The 22,822-nt window shown below is 33.1% G+C and overlaps 1 protein-coding gene across 1 annotated transcript in view; it reads right to left on the bottom strand.

The window, feature by feature from the left end:
• LOC127711078 (uncharacterized) overlaps positions 1 to 22,822 on the bottom strand; it is a 1,247,322-nt gene that overhangs the window by 62,517 nt on the left and 1,161,983 nt on the right. The window lies entirely within an intron of this gene.

The following is a 22,822-nucleotide window of genomic DNA, read 5'->3' as shown; positions in this document are numbered from 1 at the left end:
AAAGCGCTATCAATGATGTTGTTATTGTATCCTCGAACAACTAGATGTTTACGTAGTTGTCCAAGTCTAGCATTTTGCGTATTTTCAGTAGAGCATATTCTCTTGATTCGCAATGCCTGGCTGAATGGGATGCCACGGGAGCAGTGTTTAGGATGGCAACTTTTAGGAGAAAGGAATTGATGTTTGTCCGTTTGTTTGGTATAAAGGTCCGTTATAATGGTTCCGTTCTTGATGTAACTCGTAGTGTCGAGGAAGTTTATTTTCTCCATAGATGATTCATATGTAAATTTTATTGAATGGTGGAAAGTGTTACAGTGTCCTAGAAATTCATTAAGATGTTCTTGTGAATCTGTCCATTTGAAATCAATATCGTCAATGAATCGGAACCATGATAAGGGCTGGTGAGGAGCACTAGCCAAGAGGCGTTTTTCAAGTTGGCCCATAAATATGTTGGCATATGACGGGGCCATTTTTGTGCCCATACTAGTACCGTCTATCTGGAAATCATGTTTTTCATTGAAAGAGAAGTTGTTGTTCTCTAGCACTAGTTTCAGAAGTGTAACAAGGCACTCAGTTGGAGGATTTTTTTCACTACGAGTGTTCCATACCTCTTCACACGCTGCTATTCCTTCGTCATGTGGAATGTTGGTATATAAAGAAGACACGTCCATGAATGCAAGTATAGTATTGCTTGGTAGAGGATTGAGGCTTTCCATTTTCTTTAGATAATCAGTCGTATCTTGGATGTAAGAGGGCAGTTCTTTCACATGAGGTCTTAGATGATGGTCTACAAATTCTGATATCTTTTCAGTTGGATGACTATTTGCTGAAACAATTGGTCGACCTGGATTGCCCGTTTTATGTATTTTAGGCAACATATAGAATCTTCCGGCCTTTGCTTCGTTCTCAAGAGGTCGGAGATAATCAAAGGTGTCATTGTCTATATGCTTTTTGTCGAACATCTCTTGAAGGATGGTGTTGATCCTTCGAATATTATTTAGTGTTGGATCTGTGATTAATTGTTTATAAAAAATGAAGTTTGAAAGTTGGCGATTTCCCTCTGTTATGTAATCTGTTTTATTCATGACAACCACAGCGCCCCCTTTGTCGGCAGGTTTTATTACGATATCCTCTTGATCTTTTAACGCTTTCAAAGCAATGCTTTCTGACTTGGATAAATTATAATTTCTTGTATTTGTTATACAGGACTTTATATCAGACCTCACGTAGTTAATGAATGACTCCAAATTTTCATTTTTACTCTTAGGTGGTTTCCATGAACTTTTTTTCTTAAATTTTGGGATGGGCGTGACTTCTTCATTGGTTTCAGTATCTGAATCTGTTAATCCAGCTTCTTCAAGGTTTTTCTTGCCCCTATTGTAGAAAAAATCTTTCAAGCGTAAACGTCTAGCGAATTGGTCTAAGTCCTCGTCTAGCTGAAAGTTATTTACATTTGATGGGATAGGACAGAAGTTTAAACCTTTACTTAAAAGAGATTCTTCAGCACGGTTAAGTTCTTTAGATGACAAATTTACAACAATGCTTTCAGTTTTTTGTTTCCGTCTTTTGAATTTTCTTTTTCTAGGGACCTTATGGTTTGTTGTATTGATATCATTCATATCCTGATTTAAATAAACAGTGTGAATTTTATCTCTTTGAAATTTATTCCTTTGTTTTTCTTTATGTTTTGATAGTTCAATTTTTTCAATATCTGCGAGGCGACGTTTAATTATTGGTAAATCGTCACGTGAAATGTTACTATTGTTGATGATATCTAATATTTCATTTACAATTTGTTTTTAATTTGTGGTTGTAAAAGAAAGTAACAGTTGAAGTAGCTGGATTGAACAGTTAAACAGAATTTCATTCCAACGGCTCATGAATCTTGGATTTATGTCCCGGTGCCTGGGGACTCACTTTGATGTTTAAACCTTTTGGTACAGTTCTACTTTGAATATATTTTTTTAAGTTTGATAAATGATGTTCAGTTTGTAGTTTCTTTTTAGTTAAAGATCTTAATTTCTTGAAATGCAGTGCGCTATCCATGTTGTAAAGATAGCGATAGATTTGAATGGATTACACAAACATTTGTGAAATGCGTGCTACTGAAGATATAATAATATAAGTGCCTATAAATAGCAGCACATGACATACAAATCTATGGGAGTGTGGATTAATCAGTACAGAGATTAATTCAATTACACAAATAAAATTATAGATTGCCCAACAATGTAATTTTAACACACTATTTAGTATGTAAATATAAGAATGTTTAAAATATTTACAAAATGATGAAAATAAACGCAATATTTCGCTAGACTACCTAGCTTTATCATGCGTGCATCTATCCAGGTAAAATCGGATGTAGATGATAAGAAACTGTTGCAGCTCAATGTATATGTTGCACTTGAATTTAGCTGCCTTGAAAATAATACATAATTTGGATGAATTTCAAGATTTTTACAAAATTGGTAGTTGAAGTTAGCAACGTCCATTGGCCAATATTACAGGATAAAAAGGACGATGCTGTGTACTAAATTATTCTTTATCTTTCCTGTATCTTTTCTCATCTTTTTCGTTAAGACCATCAGGTTCTAAAGTGTGGAGTTGGTGGATCCAAAAATTTTCTCTTCTCCTTCTCGCCGTGGTGTCCCACTCGGTGTTGACTTCTATGATTTGGAAAGTAACATTACCAAAAGAATGTTTCGTTGAACGAAGATGTCTTGTGAGAGGACAGTTTTTGTTGGTTTTGTACCATGAACGATGGTTATTGAGCCGAATATTAAATTTGTCCATTGTTTCTCCCACATACTGAATGCCACAAGTGTCACATGTTAATATATAAATTGAGTTCTCCGTTTTAGTTGGAATTTGAGTAGATGGTATAATTTTGTTTAGTAACGGAGTAAACGTTTATACTAAATAGTGTGTTAAAATTACATTGTTAGGCAATCTATAATTTTATTTGTGTAATTGAATTAATCTCTGTACTGATTAATCCACACTCCCATAGATTTGTATGTCATGTGCTGCTATTTATAGGCACTTATATTATTATCTTCAGTAGCACGCATTTCACAAATGTTTGTGTAATCCATTCAAATCTATCGCTATCTTTACAACATGGATAGCGCACTGCATTTCAAGAAATTAAGATCTTTAACTAAAAAGAAACTACAAACTGAACATCATTTATCAAACTTAAAAAAATATATTCAAAGTAGAACAGTACCAAAAGGTTTAAACATCAAAGTGAGTCCCCAGGCACCGGGACATAAATCCAAAAGATTCATGAGCCGTTGGAATGAAATTCTGTTTAACTGTTCAATCCAGCCACTTCAACTGTTACTTTCTTTTACAACCACAAATTACAAACAAATTGTAAATGAAATATTAGATATCATCAACAATAGTAACATTTCACGTGACGATTTACCAATAATTAAACGTCGCCTCGCAGATATTGAAAAAATTGAACGATCCAAACATAAAGAAAAACAAAGGAATAAATTTCAAAGAGATAAAATTCACACTGTCTATTTAAATCAGGATATCAATGATATCAATACAACAAACCATAAGGTCCCTAGAAAAAGAAAATTCAAAAGACGGAAACAAAAAGCATTGTTGTAAATTTGTCATCTAAAGAACTTACACGTGCTGAAGAATCTCTTTTAAGTAAAGGTTTAACTTCTGTCCTATCCCATCAAATGTAAATAACTTTCAGCTAGACGAGGACTTAGACCAATTCGCTAGACGTTTACGCTTGAAAGATTTTTTCTACAATAGGGGCAAGAAAAACCTTGAAGAAGCTGGATTAACAGATTCAGATACTGACACCAATGAAGAAGTCACGCCCATCCAAAAATTTGAGAAAAAAAGTTCATGGAAACCACCTAAGAGTAAAAATGAAAACTTGGAGTCATTCATTAACTACGTGAGGTCTGATATAAAGTCCTGTATAACAAATACAAGAAATTATAATTTATCCAAGTCAGAAAGCATTGCTTTGAAAGCGTTAAAAGATCAAGAGGATATCGTAATAAAACCTGCCGACAAAGGGGGAGCTGTTGTTGTCATGAATAAAACAGATTACATAACAGAGGGAAATCGCCAACTTTCAAACTCCATTTTTTATAAACAATTAATCACAGATCCAACACTAAATAATATTCGAAGGATCAACACCATCCTTCAAGAGATGTTCGACAAAAAGCATATAGACAATGACACCTTTGATTATCTCCGACCTCTTGAGAACGAAGCAAAGGCCGGAAGATTCTATATGTTGCCTAAAATACATAAAACGGGCAATCCAGGTCGACCAATTGTTTCAGCAAATAGTCATCCAACTGAAAAGATATCAGAATTTGTAGACCAGCATCTAAGACCCTCTTACATCCAAGATACGACTGATTATCTAAAGAAAATGGAAAGCCTCAATCCTCTACCAAGCAATACTATACTTGCATCCATGGACGTGTCTTCTTTATATACCAACATTCCACAAGACGAAGGAATAGCAGCGTGTGAAGAGGTATGGAACACTCGTAGTGAAAAAAATCCTCCAACTGAGTGCCTTGTTACACTTCTGAAACTAGTGCTAGAGAACAACAACTTCTCTTTCAATGAAAAACATTATCTCCAGATAGACGGTACTAGTATGGGCACAAAAATGGCCCCGTCATATGCCAACATATTTATGGGCCAACTTGAAAAACGCCTCTTGGCTAGTGCTCCATACCAGCCCTTATCATGGTTCCGATTCATTGACGATATTGATTTCAAATGGACAGATTCACAAGAACATCTTAATGAATTTCTAGGACACTGTAACACTTTTCACCATTCAATAAAATTTACATATGAATCATCTATGGAGAAAATAAACTTCCTCGACACTACGAGTTACATCAAGAAAGGAACCATTATAACGGACCTTCATACCAAACAAACGGACAAACATCAATTCCTTTCTCCTAAAAGTTGCCATCCTAAACACTGCTCCCGTGGCATCCCATTCAGCCAGGCATTGCGAATCAAGAGAATATGCTCTACTGAAAATAAACAAAATGCTAGACTTGGACAACTACGTAAACATCTAGTTGTTCGAGGATACAATAACAACATCATTGATAGCGCTTTCGAAAGAGCAAACAAAACTAGTCGCCAAGAACTTCTAGTGTACAAAGATAAGAATGAAGCAGCTAACAGAACACCCCTTGTACTCGCTTACCATCCTGATTTTAAAAATGTGTCTTCCATTGTTCAGAAGCATTGGAAAATTATAGAAAATTATTCAAATCTTAAAAAAGTATTTTCCTCACCACCAGTCATGGCCTTCAGAAGACCTAAAAACATCTGTGACAAATTAGTGACATCTGTATTAGCAAAGCAGCCTACTCCATCTCCCGGTTGCTACAAACAATGTGGTCGAAGGAACTGCTTGTGTTGTAAAGCTGCCAATACAAGCAGTTCTTTCATCAGCTCCGTTACTAAACAAAATTATACCATCTACTCAAATTCCAACTGTAAAACTGAGAACTCAATTTATATATTAACATGTGACACTTGTGGCATTCAGTATGTGGGAGAAACAATGGACAAATTTAATATTCGGCTCAATAACCATCGTTCATGGTACAAAACCAACAAAAACTGACCACTCACAAGACATCTTCGTTCAACGAAACATTCTTTTGATAATGTTACTTTCCAAATCATAGAAGTCAACACCGAGTGGGACACCACGGCGAGAAGGAGAAGAGAAAATTTTTGGATCCACCAACTCCACACTTTAGAACCTGATGGTCTTAACGAAAAAGATGAGAAAAGATACAGGAAAGATAAAGAATAATTTAGTACACAGCATCGTCCTTTTTATCCTGTAATATTGGCCAATGGACGTTGCTAACTTCAACTACCAATTTTGTAAAAATCTTGAAATTCATCCAAATTATGTATTATTTTCAAGGCAGCTAAATTCAAGTGCAACATATACATTGAGCTGCAACAGTTTCTTATCATCTACATCCGATTTTACCTGGATAGATGCACGCTTGATAAAGCTAGTTAGTCAAGCGAAATATTGCGTTTATTTTCATCATTTTGTAAATATTTTAAACATTCTTATATTTACATACTAAATAGTGTGTTAAAATTACATTGTTAGGCAATCTATAATTTTATTTGTGTAATTGAATTAATCTCTGTACTGATTAATCCACACTCCCATAGATTTGTATGTCATGTGCTGCTATTTATAGGCACTTATATATACATGTATATATATATATTTTTTAATCGTGTATAATTTTTCTGTAATTGTTATAATCTACTTTATGCAACATCCCGAAGATAATTTTAATCAAACCCGGTTTTATACCTAGCTAGCGAAACTTCCCACTTGTATGACAGCTGTTTATAGTTCCATTATATAGTGTGAGCAACCCAAACAGACATAATTAGTGAACGTGACAATAATTAAGAGCCAAGAGGTAAACTGTATTCATAACTGACTAATACAATGCAAACAGGAATCTGATGTTCAGTAGTTGTCGTTTGTTGATGTGGTTCATAAGTGTTTCTCGTTTCTCGTTTTTTATATAGATTAGACCGTTGGTTTTCCCGTTTGAATGGTTTTACACTAGTAATATTTTGGGGCCCTTTATAGCTTACTGTTCGGTGTGAGCCAAGGCTCCGTGTTGAAGACCGTACTGTGACCTATAATGGTTTACTTTTATAAATTTTGACTTGGATGGAGAGTTGTCTCATTGGCACTCATACCACATCTTCTTACAATGTATATCTATAAACATACAATTAAATACAACAAAGACACAAACAAACAATACTTTTGTAGTTGATAGGACAGTGTAGTTCATTAATATGATATATACACACTTTCTCGATAATGTACAAATTAAGTAAGAAATAAATACATGGGTATACAAAATGATATAAACTATAGAAAAATTCATGTGTCCGAATCGCATTAGAAACTCCCAAAGCCAAACAAACCCGAAAACCGGATGGACAAATACAGAGCCGCTTTATCTAGCTTCTTTTTCAGATTAAGGTTCAATGTCCATTATAATGATGTATCATAGCTTTACCAATGACTAGATATGAAATTATTTTTTTTCATGTTTTTGTTTGTTCGAAAATTTACGTTTCAGTATTATATTTATGACATTATAATTAACATAAATCGTAATTTTTCAACCATTTCAATAAAAATACGCAAATTTTGGTTTTCGGGAATGGAACCACTGATTAGGGCCCGATCTAAAAAAAAAACAAAACAAAAAAGTAGTACATATTTTAAAGAAAATAGTTGTAGGAAATTAATTTATAGCATAGCTATACCTTGTAAATGATTTCATTTTTGGAGTAAGTTTTGTATCATATGAAGGTCTTAGGACACTTTTTCAAAGGTTTTTGTTAATAATATTTGAAAAAAAATATGTTGGATTGAAATAGGAGAGCATATTTTTCCTGTTTCTCAGACCCCCAGTAGCTATTTTTGTACTGCCAACCTTCCGGGAACCAGTGCGCTCTTATATTCAATTGAAAGTATGATAATTTGTTCACTTTTTTTTTATAAATATTAGACAAAAAAGCTTCAGTTCTTGAATTATTCAATATAGAGCATGTAGAAAGCATCGGGGCTTTAAATTAGTTGTTTTTATTCCTTATGCACTTCACTTCGATTTGACAAATTTTTGTTTGAACGTTTCTTGATTCACATTCATAGATGCTGATTGAAAGTTGAAACTACATTTACTACATTCATTGTTGTTGGGTTTTGTTTCTTTAAGCGACGGCGAAATCTTTATTTTTATTTTTGCACAAATCCGATCCGGTTTATCAAGAGGAGTTGCTTTTTCATCATGTTTATTGCTCGCGTTTAGAAGCATTTTACAACTTATTTTTTTCATTTTATTTGCATATCTCATTAATATATTTTCACTCTCTGGCTGAACGACTTCTTGAACATGTTAGATGAAGGAAACGAATCTACGATGGCACACGCCACATAATAGAATTTGATCCGTCCAATCAGTCAAAGATTATCATTATAAGAATGACGAATTGGTGATGAAAGCTAGACTGAATAATGAAAGTTCGGTGGCGGGATAGATAACTACTGACAGGTCACTAAAACAGTAGCGCATAAGAGTAAAAGTACTGTAACAGATTTTAAAATTCACAGATCTTCCAAAGAACAGCTGTTGGTTTCAATCTTTCTGAAATATTTAATACATGGACGGGTTGTTTTTCCATTGACACTCAGTATATTATTACCATCAAGGTGGGTTCATCCAAATACTTAAACAAATTGTATATCGCTTAGTGTTATCAAATGCACTTGAACTGAAGTATTCAATTTTATGTAAAACCTTTTGGAGTTTAAACTTCCGCAACATGATGTATATCGACAACAAGTTCATCAGGTTGATTAGGAAAACTATTTTAAAGTTAACTTTAAAACTATATGGTAAGTATAAAATTTTAATGCAGACATTGTAAAACGTAAATTGTAAGAATAATTGTCAAGTTCCAGTTGAGATAATCACTGCAGTTTATTGGATAAGTGTGCTTAACACTTTTAAGTTAATCCAGTCACCCTTTTGTAACCGTTGGTTTCATTATTTGTTATGACATTATTTTTTTCTCATTAGTATTATTCAAACTTTAATAAAGGATTTTCTTCACAGAACCCTTCATGTTGAATCAACATAGATAGGAGTTGAATATGCGGTCTTTTTTGCCTTTAGTATCCTATAGTATCTTACGTTTCGTCTCGAAGGTTCACAACCAAAAAAAGACCATGCGTATGTGCTTAATTGAATTATTATTGATACGGTTGTGTTCGGTAAACTAAATTAAAAGAAAATTTTAAACAAATCTAATCGCTAAAGTTTTCTATACTCAGGCATAAATATCCTTTGCTGAATTTAGCAGAACTCGTTTGAACTTTTGGTTTTCGATTATTTTTATATTGCCTTAAACAACAGTTAAACATGTTTTGATTCGACCGCCGATAAAGAAACTGATGTAGACAAAACTCGCATGCACGAGGCCTATTGCATTTTAAGCCTGATATTTTTTGTGAGATTTTACACGACAATACAACATTGTACAAACTGCGCAGAGTCTGAAAAGACCATATTTTGTGCTCGACCAGCTAGGTCGAACACAGATTTTACTTGATAAGATTTGACATAATCTCGACATTACTTAGAAGAGGGACGAAAGATACCAGAGGGACAGTCAAACTCATAGATCGAAAACAAACTGACAACGCCATGGCCAAAAATAAAAAGACAAACAGACAAATAATAGTACAGATGACACAACATAGAAAACCAAAGACTAAGCAACACGAACCCCACCAAAAACTGGGGGTGATCTCAGGTGCTCCGGAAGCGTAAGCAGATCCTGCTCCACATGTGGCACCCGTCGTGTTACTTATGTTATTACAAATCCGGTAAATAGTCTAATTCGGTAAGTCACATTCGTGAAAAGGGAGGGTATTGTAGTTACGGCATAAGGAACATATCCGATATCATCTGTGAAACGGTTATTCCATAACGGTCACCTAACTCGTGATGGCGTCCGTAAAATTTACGAAGGGATGACTTCAACTTCACCATTTGGAACTCTTGGTTTAATAGCTTCCCTGTGAGCAGCAATCCTCTATCAAGGAAATCATGATAGGAAACACAAGCCCGGGATCATCGTATCAATTGGGGGATATAAACTCCGCATGCAGGCGCTGCTGGAATGTTGCTACAGAGAAATGAAAAGTTCACAATTGGGAAGCTGAAATCATCTCTTTTGTCGTAAAGTTTTGTTTTCAACCGACCCTCATTGTCAATTTCTAGATGTAAGTCAAGATATGAGGCAGACTTAACTGTATCTGTAGTATCCTTTATCTCTAGTTCGATGGGATAGATTCGTTCAACATAGCCACCAAATTTTGTATTATTTAGTGAGAGAACATCATCTATGTAGCGGAACGTAGAGTCAAAGGGTATTGCAAACTTCTTATCTTTCTTCCTAAGAAGTTCCTGTATGAAGTCAGCCTCATAATAATACAGAAACAAGTCGGCCTGAAGAGGGGCACAATTGGTTCCCATTGGAATTCCGACAGTCTGTTGAAAAACACGTCCTCCAAACGTAACAAATATGTTGTCAATCAAGAAATCAAGCATCTTGATAATGTCAGTTTCAGAGAATTTTTTGTTTGAATCAAGGTGATTCTTTACAAAGTAGGATTTATCCCTCCCCAAGACAAGATACTTGTATCTACGTTCGCCATTCTTTTTAATGAAACAAAGTAATACCAACTCTTTCAATTTGTCTTTGAGTTTGGAATGGGGAATACTTGTGTAAAGTGTAGAAAAGTCAAATGTTTTAATACTATTGCAAGATGAGAGAGTCTTAGATTGTATGTACTCTAAAAGATCTTTGGAATTTTTTAGTATCCACATCTGATTCACACCACCTCTAGAATAGGCATTTTCACAATAACTTTGGAGCCCGGCTTTGATTGCTGATAAAATAGATGTTAATAATTTAGAAAGAGGTTTCGTGGAGCACTTGGAAGACCCAGCAATATACCGTTGTTTGTAAGGACACTTATGTAGTTTAGGTATCCAATACAGTGATGGAAGATCCAGTTCTTCATCTTTGGTTGAAATTCCAAAGGAACATAGAACAGACCTATGATTATCCAGGATTTCCTCTTTGGTAAGTGTCGTGAGGGTATATGTTGAGTTTTCAAGTGAATTGTCAATACCTAATTCATTTATCAAGTAGTCTATGTAATGATATTTACACACAAAAACGATGTTGTTTGGGGCTTTATCTGCGGGGACAACAACATATTTGTCATGGAGGTAGGACAAGTGTCTTAGCTGTACTTAGCTGTACTTAACTGTATTTGACTTTGGTCTCGAATTTACTTATGAAAATCCAAGTAGATTTGAAAAAATAATAAAAAAATTTAAAGGTAACCATCTGAATTCATTATGAACTGAAAATTCTAGCTTTTTTTCCTATTGATTAAATCCTCAAATTTGACAGCAATAAACCATACCACAAAACAACCTGGCATTCTGTAAGATCAATGTAAATTTGAGATAGCTGTAGAGTTTTATGAAAATCCAAGTTGATTTGAAAAAGTTATAGAAATAATTAAAGGTGACTATCTGTATAAAATAAAAACTGTAAATTCTAGGTTTTTTTTTACCTACAGTATTGATTAAATCTTTTATTTTGACAGCAAAGAACCAAACTTCCAAATAACCTGGAATTTTGTAAGATCAATTTATAATTGAGTAAGATGGACTGATTCAGACCTGTCGAGAATCAATTTAAAGGTCAAGACTGAGTCTAGACAGGTCAAGACAGATCGAGACTGGTCGAGACTGAGTCGAGACTGGTCGAGACTGATTCAAGACTGGTCGGGCATTTGTCGAGACCATTCCAGACTAAGGTTTGGTACCATTAAAACGTTTAATCCCGCTGCAAATGTTTGCACCTGTCCTAAGTCAGGAATCTGATTACAGTAGTTGTCGTCTGTTTATGTAGTTCATACGTGTTTCTCGTTTCTCGTTTTTATATAGATTAGACCGTTGGTTTTTCCGTTTGAATGGTTTTACACTAGTAATTTTTTGGGGCCCTTTATAGCTTCTGTTCGGTGTGAGCCAATGCTCTGTGTTGAAGGCCGTACCTTGACCTATAATGGTTTACTTTTATACATTCTAACTTGGATGGAAAGTTGTCTCATTGGCACTCATACCACATCTTCCTATATCTATATACCAAGATAATCAATTACTGAATCAGACTTATTAAGTAAAGTCAAGACCTAAGTCGAGTACAGTTAAGTACAGTTAAGTACTGTCGAGATTATGTCGAGTCTTGTCAAGTAAAATCTGTGCTCGACCTAACTGGTCGAGCACAAAATATGGTCTTTTCAGACTCTGAGCAGTTTGTAGTACGAGCTGTCGATGCATAATATCTTTTTACGACTTTTATGTATTTTGTGATATAAAACATACATAGACAATCATCGCCGATCTCCCTCAAATAAATTTTCCATACATGAGAGAGGGCAAAGAAGACAAACTTGACAACCTCATGGCAAAAATATGAAAAACGACGTAAAGACAAACAACAGTTTACAAAAATGCAAAGACTAGGCACCACTTAAATCAGGGGATGATCTCAGGAGAGCCAGAATGGTAAGTAGACCCTGCTCCACATTTTCTACAATTGTCACACATGTTATTCATATGGCGACGAACATAAAAACAACACAAAAAGCCTGACCACTTAACTTGAATAACGCCCTTGTGAATGCAATCCTCAAGCATAAAACGCCTCTCATTTCTGTGGTAAAAATGCAATACTACAAAAGTATCGTGGTGCTTATTACTAATTTGAAATCTGAAAATATCAAATATGAATGAAGCATGAATCATACATGTTCTCCAAATATGGCCAAAACGAAATATTAACATCTGATAAAACCTAAAATAATTTCCGGAAACTGGCAGGAAATTACTTTGGGTTTTATCCGATAATTTTGATGCCTCATTGTTCAATGCGTAATATTGGTTTTTTTTTTTGGTATTTTTCTTGGTAGAATTAACATAATTGATACATGTCAATAAATGTATAATTCTCGGAAAATATTTTAAAAGTAACAAATGATTGATTTGTAATCTTATTATCAATTTAACGTATATTTGGGGTGTGAACTAGTGAAGCGGGAGCAAAAAAAATTAAAGTAACTCTTCATAAGATTAAGGTAAGACAACAGATGGTCTGTTTTCACCGTAAGCCCGATTGATTAAAAGTTATTTGGAGACCACAATCGCATATTTTTAAAAGATTATTGAAAAGATATATGTTGAAGTATACATGCACATTCATATTATTTTGATTTGTTTGTATATCAAGAGAATTGTATTTAAAGATTGAAATTGGTTTTTAGAAAGAATTGTGTACATACAGAATTTTAAGCTTTTGTATGCACCAATGTCATAGTTACACTTAGTCCCTACCGAGGTATTAATTACAAAAATCAGGTTTATTTTCTACAGTTACGTTTTCGAGCACACAGTTTACAAAATTGCCACGGTAACTTTAATCGTAAAATATTGATTTTGTGAAAACAATTTACAAGTTATGATAATTACTATTATCATACTTTACTATAGCAACCACTGATAAAATGATTAAGATATTACTGTATGTTTTTCATTCCTCCTCAAGGAGAATTACCCCCTTTTTCCCGCGGCAAATATCGCGTAGACAAAATTACTGTTTGGGGATCTGCGCGTAGGCAAAATAACTGTTTGGGAATATGCGCGTAGGCAAAATAACTGTTTGGGAATATATACGTTGCAAAAATAACTGCTTTTAGCGCATTTTTGCACGTCAAAATTATTACAAACTACAGACGTGATATGGTTGCTTACATCTGGAAAACATGAGAGCCGCCTCAACATTTTGCTCATTCTCGGATCTGGACATTGAAAACATTTTGAGACACAAAGACTCTAAAAGCACTAAACAATCTATACACACGTGAATATGCTTATATGAGTATGCAATAAGTACAGATATATGAGAAATCTTGATTTTTCTAGTTACAGTCGAGAAAAACTTTGCAAACTTATCTCAAATTTTTATGCTTATTCAAGGAAAATTATATCTTTTTATTCAGTTCAGTATAATAATACTGTCATGGCCTTCATGAAAAGTAAATATCCAAAATTATTAAATCTCGAAAAAGTTATTTTCCCTCGGTTCTACGGACCTCTGTCTCTGGATTTAAAAACGTCTTATATTTGACTACATGAAGGGTTCTACCAGAGGTAGTACCCTACACCACGTAAAAAATATGTAAAATTTCCAAATTTCAATAAAACTTTTTTTAATAAAAAAAAACGTTGCTTTCGAATTACACTTTGTGCTAAAATTTTCCTAAAAATCGGCAGATTCGGAATAAGACCGGAAAAAAATCGTTATCTACGTCCATATCCGTAGATATAGGTATTTTAACACCCTTCAGTACCCTGTACATCCATTTGGCTTCGCCTCATGGTGTACTTGGATATCTCAGGGTGTTAAAATATCCAAATCTACGAATATGAACGTAGATAACTTATAATATCGGTATATGGTTCGTTTGAAATTTCCCTAATGATTTTAATCATTCAAAAGTATAAAATCTTTGCAAAATATCAAATTGAATCTATTTTTTGTGACAGTTTAAGGAAAAGGACATGTGCACGTCACATTTAAATTTTGCACCAACCTAGTTTCCCTTAGTTAACAAAGCATGTGTTTGTCATTTACTTGCTTTGTATCCATAACTCCTGGTAAACCCTTCATTATAGATTTTTGAAACTGTCTTACGATCTTTATCATAAAATGCTTTTGTGGACTTTCTTTTTTTATATTATTATCATTTGAAATTGCCCTTTCCAGAGCATGCACTTTGTCAATGCTTAATTTGGAGTACATATTTTTCATTTGCAACTATAAACCCCATATTACAATTCATTTAAGTTATTGCACAATTTCAACCCTAAAAAGTTATAGGGCCCCTTCTTATTTTATCAGAATAATTTTCGCGGTTTCCTTCAGCAAATCGTGTGGACGCTACATGTTCAGTTTGCATTTATATCTCCATTCTCCTCATAAACCCCTAATCATAATTTGATAAAAACTCAGAATTTTCAGCATATACAATGTGATGCCGTTGTGCATATAATATTTTATTTTTGATCTCAATAATGTATTTTATGCTTCCCTTACCAAAGCACGGATGTTTCAAAGAAAGGGGTGCAATTTTGTAGCTTTGTACGCTTTACATATAATTTCAAAATGTTATTCAGTGCTCAATTTTTAATACGATATTGCAAATTTGTAAAATTTAGCTTCCAATGACATCATTATCAACATATATTTTAGATAAAATTTCAACAATTAATATATCTATTAACTTGACGTCAGTTTTTAACAAAAATTGATTTATGTTGATTTATGTTTTACATACAGATAAACATGAAACCTTTATGTGATATAATACACCATTGCATATTAACGAAAGCAAACACTTGCTTGATTTTAGGTATGGATGTGGCTCCCTTTTCTTTATTCCAATGGTGTTTTGTGATTTGGACTCTGCCAGGTAGATATTTCTACATTTTTTTTATACAATTGGTATGAATTAACTATTATGCAACATGGTTTATAGACGATCTGCTAGAAGTTTAAAGCATATTGTTTCTTAAGTTAATCTTGAAGACCATATTTACTGTTTTGAACAAAAAAATAAATGGCCTAATTGTAATGCTTTTAAACAAGAAGAGAAATGGGATAAGTGCATTGTTTTTGAACAAGAAAAGAAATGGGCTTAGTATAATGGTTTTTAGACAAGAAAAGAACTATCAAGAGTGTAATGCTTTTTAAACAAGAAAAAAAACGGCTTAAGTGTAATGCTTTTAAACAAGAACAGAAATGGTCTAAGTTTAATGCTATCGAACAATAAAAAAGGGGCTAATTATAATGCTTTCAATCAAGAAAAGAAATGGACTAAGTGTAATGATTTTGAACAAGCAAAAAAAGGGGCTAATTGTAATGTTTTAAACAAGAAAAAAAAATGCCTTAGTGTAATGCTTTTGAACAAGAAACGAAATGATCTAAGTGTAATGCTTATAATCACGAAAAGAAATAGGCTATGTGTAATGCTTTTAACCAAGAAAAAAAATTGCCTAAAAGTGATGCTTTTAAACAAGAAAAGAAATTGGCTAAGTGTAATTCTTTTTAAACCAGAAATGACCTTAGTGTAATGCTTTAAAAAAATTATTAAATGCCCTAAGTGTAATGTTTTTAAACAATAAAATAAATGGCCTAGTGTAATAATTTTTTTTTTAAATTAGAAAACAAATGGCCTATGTGTAATTCTTTGTAAACAAGAAAGAAAAAAGGTCTTATTATGTATTGCCTTTGATTGTCAATGAATATCGTAATAGAACCTGTAAATAAATCAGATGCAAAAGTACATCCATGTTTAACTTATATAAAACTCGTCAGCGAGTGTTACTATAAATTACAACATGTAGCAATATTTGCTGAGCTTAGTTTTAACCTTAATTGTGTACACATTTTACATGACTATATAGTAATAACAAATGAATCTTGACATTTTTAGTTGCATCCATTCTTGCCTAGTAAATAAAAATTAAAAACAAAAATCACACAATTCAAAACAGAAAACCTTTTGAATATATATGCATGCAGGAAACTGCAAAATAGTGATTTAGATGATTACATTTAGAATGTTAAAAGTAAAATTGTATTGATTTTATGATAAACCACCATTCAGGCAATAGTTGAAATCTCATCTCTGAAACCTAACAAGAATTAGGAATTTAGTCAGAAAAAATTAGTTGAAATTTATTATCAAAATCTGGAGTAGAAATAAAATACAAGGCAGATGTTTCTTTGGCCTTGATATTTATTTTCAATTCGTTCAAAGTTTTGTTACCTTGATTTGTTAATATAAAGGATGATATAGTCGATACAATTTTGTGCAAAAATTCATTTTTTATACCAGTTTCAAAAATGTAAACTAATTAGAAGTAAGCGGCAGGCTCATTATTTATTTTTCGATATTCAATATCGAACCGGCTGCTACATGAAGAAGTCGGTTCAATGACATAAAACAATGAATACCATATATAGTTAAAAATACCAAATGAGTGAAATGACGCATGAAATAATTCTTGGACCCATAGAAGTTATCGTATTGCTCATTTTCATCTAATAAAAACCCTTACGATTTTATCTTTATTGTTTGTAGATTTTAATCAATAAAATAGAATAAAAATGGTTAGCGAAAAACGTGATATCTCTTAAATGAATACACAAACACTGTTATAACATGTGGACATATATTAGATTGATATAACTATGGAAAGCCAAAACGGACATGCTCAATGGACTTTATATTCAAAATATATTGCCAACGATTATCGTAGACCGCTGTATCCAGACTAGAGCACTAATTTTATCAAAAAGATTTTTCTGGAAATATTTCATCTACTATATGTATGGAGGGCTTTAATTGTTTTTTCTGTAAAATGTCTGTTTACAAGATTTAAAATTTTTCAAAACACTCAGGATATTTTGAACTCCAAGGCATAAATGGTCTTAATCATATTTGGCACAGTTGTTTTCGGAAACTTGATTTTAAATGTTCTTCAAATCTGTTCTTGACCTGGCATGTAAACTTAATTGATTCGAGCGCCACTCGTGTATTGGTTAGATGAAACTCATGTCTGGCGTTACAAATTATAGTTATTATTATTAAAAATCGAAACGAAACCCAGTGTTGTGCGATATATTAAACAACATTTTTAACAAGGCATTTGCTCATTAAAAAGTATAGAAAGTGCCGTCATTAAAAATATACATAAGGTAAATTGACTACAAAGTACACCTGAATTTTGTGGTTTTGCGGTATTTTGTTCTTAATCACTACTCAAGCATCATCAAATTCTTACTAAACTAAACATGAAAACAAATATCTCACTCACAGAACAATTCGTTGTAACTAACTATAATTAAACAGTTTATCTACTTTAAAAAATTTGTATGCCAGACTATGTAACCCCTATTTCAAATTCAAATAAAGAATCGTAAATGTATAAAATAAGTACAGAATGCACAATTTCACTACGTTAAGACGAAATAAAACTAAATGAAATCCATTAAATAGTGGGTTCCTTTGATGAATTTGGCTATTATTTTTAGGTCAATGCTGGTCCTATAGCGCCAAACGTGTTTATGTATTTGTACATCCCTCGCATTTAGATGTATAGTTTTGGGCGTTCCTAGTGACCTTTAATCCAGAAACGCGCTTCGAACACACGAAAATTATCAAGTGTTATATTCATTATACAGAATATATTATTGATTTATATTTTACAAAGAAGTAGGACCCCCAAGGGTGACTTGGGAATAGAAGTATGGTCACCATTGGTCTTCCTCCGACCGGCAGTAAAACCCTCGCTAAAGTGGGGCGTCCATTTGGCTGTGCGGGATGTACAAATTTGCAGCCACGTCCGGTCAGAATAGGGACGTTAAATCTGATGCCTCGTGTAAAGAGAGTGCCACGCTCTTTGCACGTTAAGAACCCTTGCAACAACTCTTTGAGGGGTCCGTAGGTGACCTGTTGCAAGGCTAAATTTCTGTCCCTATCCAATATACCCTCATTTCCTGTGGCAGTCTAAGTTTCTCCGACCTTAATCCCGGACGCCTCTATTACAGAACCTACCTATTGTATTTATTGTTAATTTGTTCTCGTCCTGAATATGCATGAAATATTTGCCACTGGACGTTAGGCAACCAACAATCAATCAATCAATCAATACAAAGAAGAAGGTATTAAATGAGCAATTATTTGAAATTGGCCAATAACATAGTGGCCTTTCAAAATATCCAAATTTTATTGATTTGAGAATAGTATTATATAATTTGGGCAATTTATTTGAGACATTTCACTAGTGGTATGAAAACATGCCCAAATTGACGTATATAACATTAAATTACAATTTTACGCAGAGGTTTTCGACGAATTGGCAATGAGCCGAGGACTTATTTAAAAAAAAGTCTGCACCCAAGTAAACACTGATGCATGATAAAGTGTATTGAGAGAAAAACTAATAGGTTAATGAGAAATACCTTTTATAATTAATCATTCACTGCGATAACACCATTGACATTTCGCTGTGAGAAGACGAAATAGTTTACGATTGACATCCTTTAAAGGCCTGCTACGAATGATTCAGACAGCAGAAATGTTCGCGATCGAGTGTCATTTCTGAAAAATGATTACCTTGTGTTATATTAAGACAAATAGATAAAAAAAATCGTCAGATGACTTTTTAAAGGAATGATTGTCCTTAAATGACGATTTTTGCCAATTTTTGTGTGTTTGCCTATTTTCTTGAAAACTACAACATAAAGAGAAAAGCTTTAAATAGCAAAAAAGGTCAGCCGAATAAGATCTTCCAATAGATGATATAGTCTGAATTGTCAGACGATTCTTTAAAGTGGTTACTTCCCTTATAATCGACGATTTTTACATATTGAAAACCCATATTTGTTAGATAGAAACCATAGATAACAACAATAATCAGCACGGCAAGATTAATAAGAAATAGTCAGTTGATTCCTTATAGGAGTGGTTGTCCTTCAAAAAAATGTGTTACCATTTTTTGTTTGTTTTTGGCTGTTTACTTAAACACTGTTATAGATAGAAAGAACTGTAACAGATAAAGAAGTCAGCAAGACAAGATCTACAAACAATTCAGAAGACAAAATCGGCAGTTGATTAACAATAGGTTTTATTCCATATTGATAGAACTTTAGTATGTTTTTCTATATGAATGGGATTTTGAATAAATAAGCATATTCACCTGCGGAAAAGTATATTCAAAACGTCGCGTGCTTTTACGTGTATACTTAATATGTTAATATCGTTTGATGTACAATTGGTTTTGGTAAATAATTGTCATTACATACATTCTCTCTGTACTCTCTCGGAATATGGAAAAAAAAAACAATTGCTGTCTTTTGTTTCGGTAAATATCTTGTTTAATTGACTTTTGAAAAACTGATATTCACCTCGGCCGTTGTCCTCAGTGAATATCAGTTTTTTCAAAAGTCAATAAAACCACATATTTACCTCATCAAAAGACAGTAATTGTCTAATATTGCACTAAAATTACAAGGATTGTTTATCATTTTGTGTTTGTTTTATTTGTTACAAGATCTAAAAATGGATTATTATTGCTGAAATCGTCAGTCAATTTATTAAAGGATTTATTGTCCTTTAAATGATAATTGTTACCAAATTTTACAATTTATGGTGAAAAGAATAGCTATATATAACAGAAAATAAAACCCGCAATACAATGTATTTTAGTTATTATCTAGTCTTTAATGTTGGAAGGTGTTGACGATGTACATAGATCCAGGTGGGTACTACAGACTGTTTAGAGCCTCTAGTTTAGTGTTTTCTTTTAAAGATAAGAAGTATTTGTCTTAAATCTGAAAAAAGTGTAATGATACTAGTAAGTATGTTAGTATGTTGCGTTCAAAAACATCGGCGGCAGATACCATAGTTAGAAGCGAAAATAGAAAAACGCAAAAAACGGCGAAAGGTGAATAGCAGTCTATAAACAGTGCACTTAAAAGCTAAAGACTCAGAAACACGATACATGAAACTGGATTTCTACATTTTCATAAATTGGTTCTTATAACCTCTTCTTTTTTACTAGGATTTCAAATGACGGAAATAATGAACATTTATGTAACCACTGGTTCAGATGTAAAAATTAAATGTCCAAACGAAGAAGTGAACGCCTGGCAATATTTTGAATCAAAGGCACTACTTGCTCTATGTGAAAATGGAACAAACAGCATTAATCCAAGTTTAAATGTATCTGACAGATTAAATGTTACTTCTGATTGTCAACTTCTAATACAGAATTTTACAACAGACGATTTGTGCATTTACTTCTGCTGGGAGAGAAGGAACAACTCAAAAGATTACAAAATACATGTTCAACGTCGTAGTAAGTAGTTATCCGTATCTAAATGATATTAATATGTCATTCAATTTGAATGCTTTGTTGCTTTGTCTGGAAAAGGCATATAATGATATAGAAGTATAGATTTTACCAATAATGGTTTAACGTTTTTTTTATTAGGAGCCGTCAAACTGTTACTCGATGCTGCCGTATTTTCTGTAAAAAGCGGAATGCATAAAAAAAAAATTTAAAAACACGTAATAAACTGTCAGAACCGCATTTTCTGCATTTGCCTTCATCAGAAACGCTCATATTAAAGATGTTGAAAGCCAAGGATGATACCATTCAATTATTAACAGTATAAAAACAACAACAACAAAATACTTTGTACTATTAACAGTTAGTCTTTTTTTCATATGAATGACGTTTCAAGTTTTATATAAAGTGTAGGAAAATATAGGACCAGTTTCGACGGTTAATTATTCCGTCATCTTCTTTTTTACAAAATAGAAAAAGATACAGTTTACTTAATTCACATTGAATGATTTTTCTAACCAAAACCTTCATTTAAAAGAATAAATTAGCAAGTACAAAAATGTAAAACTTAAATTGTTACTTTTTCTTTGTCTTACTAAATGAAATTTGCATAACTGTCATTAATATGAAATAAACTCATCATAGTTACCAGGATTACAAATTTATACCCAAGACTCGCGTCGTCTACGAAGGACTCACCAGTAGGCTCGAATAAAAAAGAGTTAAAAAGGCGAAATAAAGTACGAATTTAAAGCGCATTGAAGACCAAAAATGTCGAAAGGTTTTGCCAAATACTATATCATATAATATAAAGTCTGTTTATGCTGCATTTGCAAAAACTCCATCAATCAATCAAATGTTCCTCGATACAGACTTTTATGAGCTGACACGACTTTACTTTTTTTTTATTTACAACATACGATCCCGTTGTTGATATGTCACACACCTCCTACAAAATGTACCCAGCTAGCTAGGCGTTAAAAATTACATATCCTGGTTTATATGATTTATCAGAACATACTTCTAAAATTTCAAAGGTGTACTTTTTTGTGAAAACGACTCTAGCAAGGCTATTACGAAAATACCTCGTTATGGTATGTTCTTTCAATTTTAACAGTCCCTAAAAATGTTGGATCGTAACACTGTCTTAATTACTGAACATACTTAAGCATTTGGTTACTTCCATATATCAACATCTTCACTTTAATGTATCTAAATGCACGCGATTTGGCATGTTCCTTATTTGTTCTGCAGTTTTACCACTTGTTTTATGATACAACTGTTGTATCATATGACAGGCAAGGCAAAACAGTATCCTTGTCCATCTAATTTTATAGTATTGCGATTCCGTCTGTTCATTGTCATGTCCGTGTGTTTGTTAAATATTTATTTAACGCACTTATAATATACCAACTGATATCGGTATACATCCCTTACAGTAAGAATCTCTAGAAAATATTTTAATTTGTCAAAATAATTTTAAGTTCAACATATTAAATAGAAATACAAAATACGAAAGTAAGAATTTTCTCAACTTTGAAAAGAAAAATATGCACACGTGGTGAGTTAATAGATATAAGAAGATGTGGTATGTGTGCCAATGAGACAACTCTCCATCCAAGTCAAAATTTATAAAAGTAATCCATTATAGGTCAAAGTACGGTCTTCAACACGGAGCCTTGGCTCACACCGAACAGCAAGCTATAAAGGGCCCCAAAATTACTAGTGTAAAACCATTCAAACGGGAAAATCGACTGTTTAATCTATATAAAAAAAAAACGAGAAACGAGAAACACTTATGAACCACATCAACAAAAGACAACTACTGAACATCAGATTCCTGACTTAGGACAGGTGCAAACAATTGCAGCGGGTTTAAACGTTTCAATGGTACAAAAACCTATGTAGCTAAACCTCCGTCTTGTATGACAGTTGTTTATAGTTCAGTTACATTGAACAAAATTAGCTGAGCAAACCAAACAGACATAATAGGTTTATGCGACAATAATTGGGATCCAACAGCCCAAAATGTGTAAACATACATCACAGACATACAACGCAACTGATGAAAAAATTCAAACAAACATACCCAAAAGACCAACAAAGACGCCATAAAAAATTTTGGTAATTGATAGTGACAAAGGCGCCAACAGAAA

Source organism: Mytilus californianus, unplaced genomic scaffold (genome assembly GCF_021869535.1).
Source record: "Mytilus californianus isolate M0D057914Y unplaced genomic scaffold, xbMytCali1.0.p SCAF_8, whole genome shotgun sequence".
Lineage (NCBI taxonomy): Eukaryota > Metazoa > Mollusca > Bivalvia > Mytilida > Mytilidae > Mytilus > Mytilus californianus.
The sequence above is the reverse complement of the archived record's forward strand: the minus strand, read 5'-3'. Positions and strand labels throughout refer to the sequence as shown.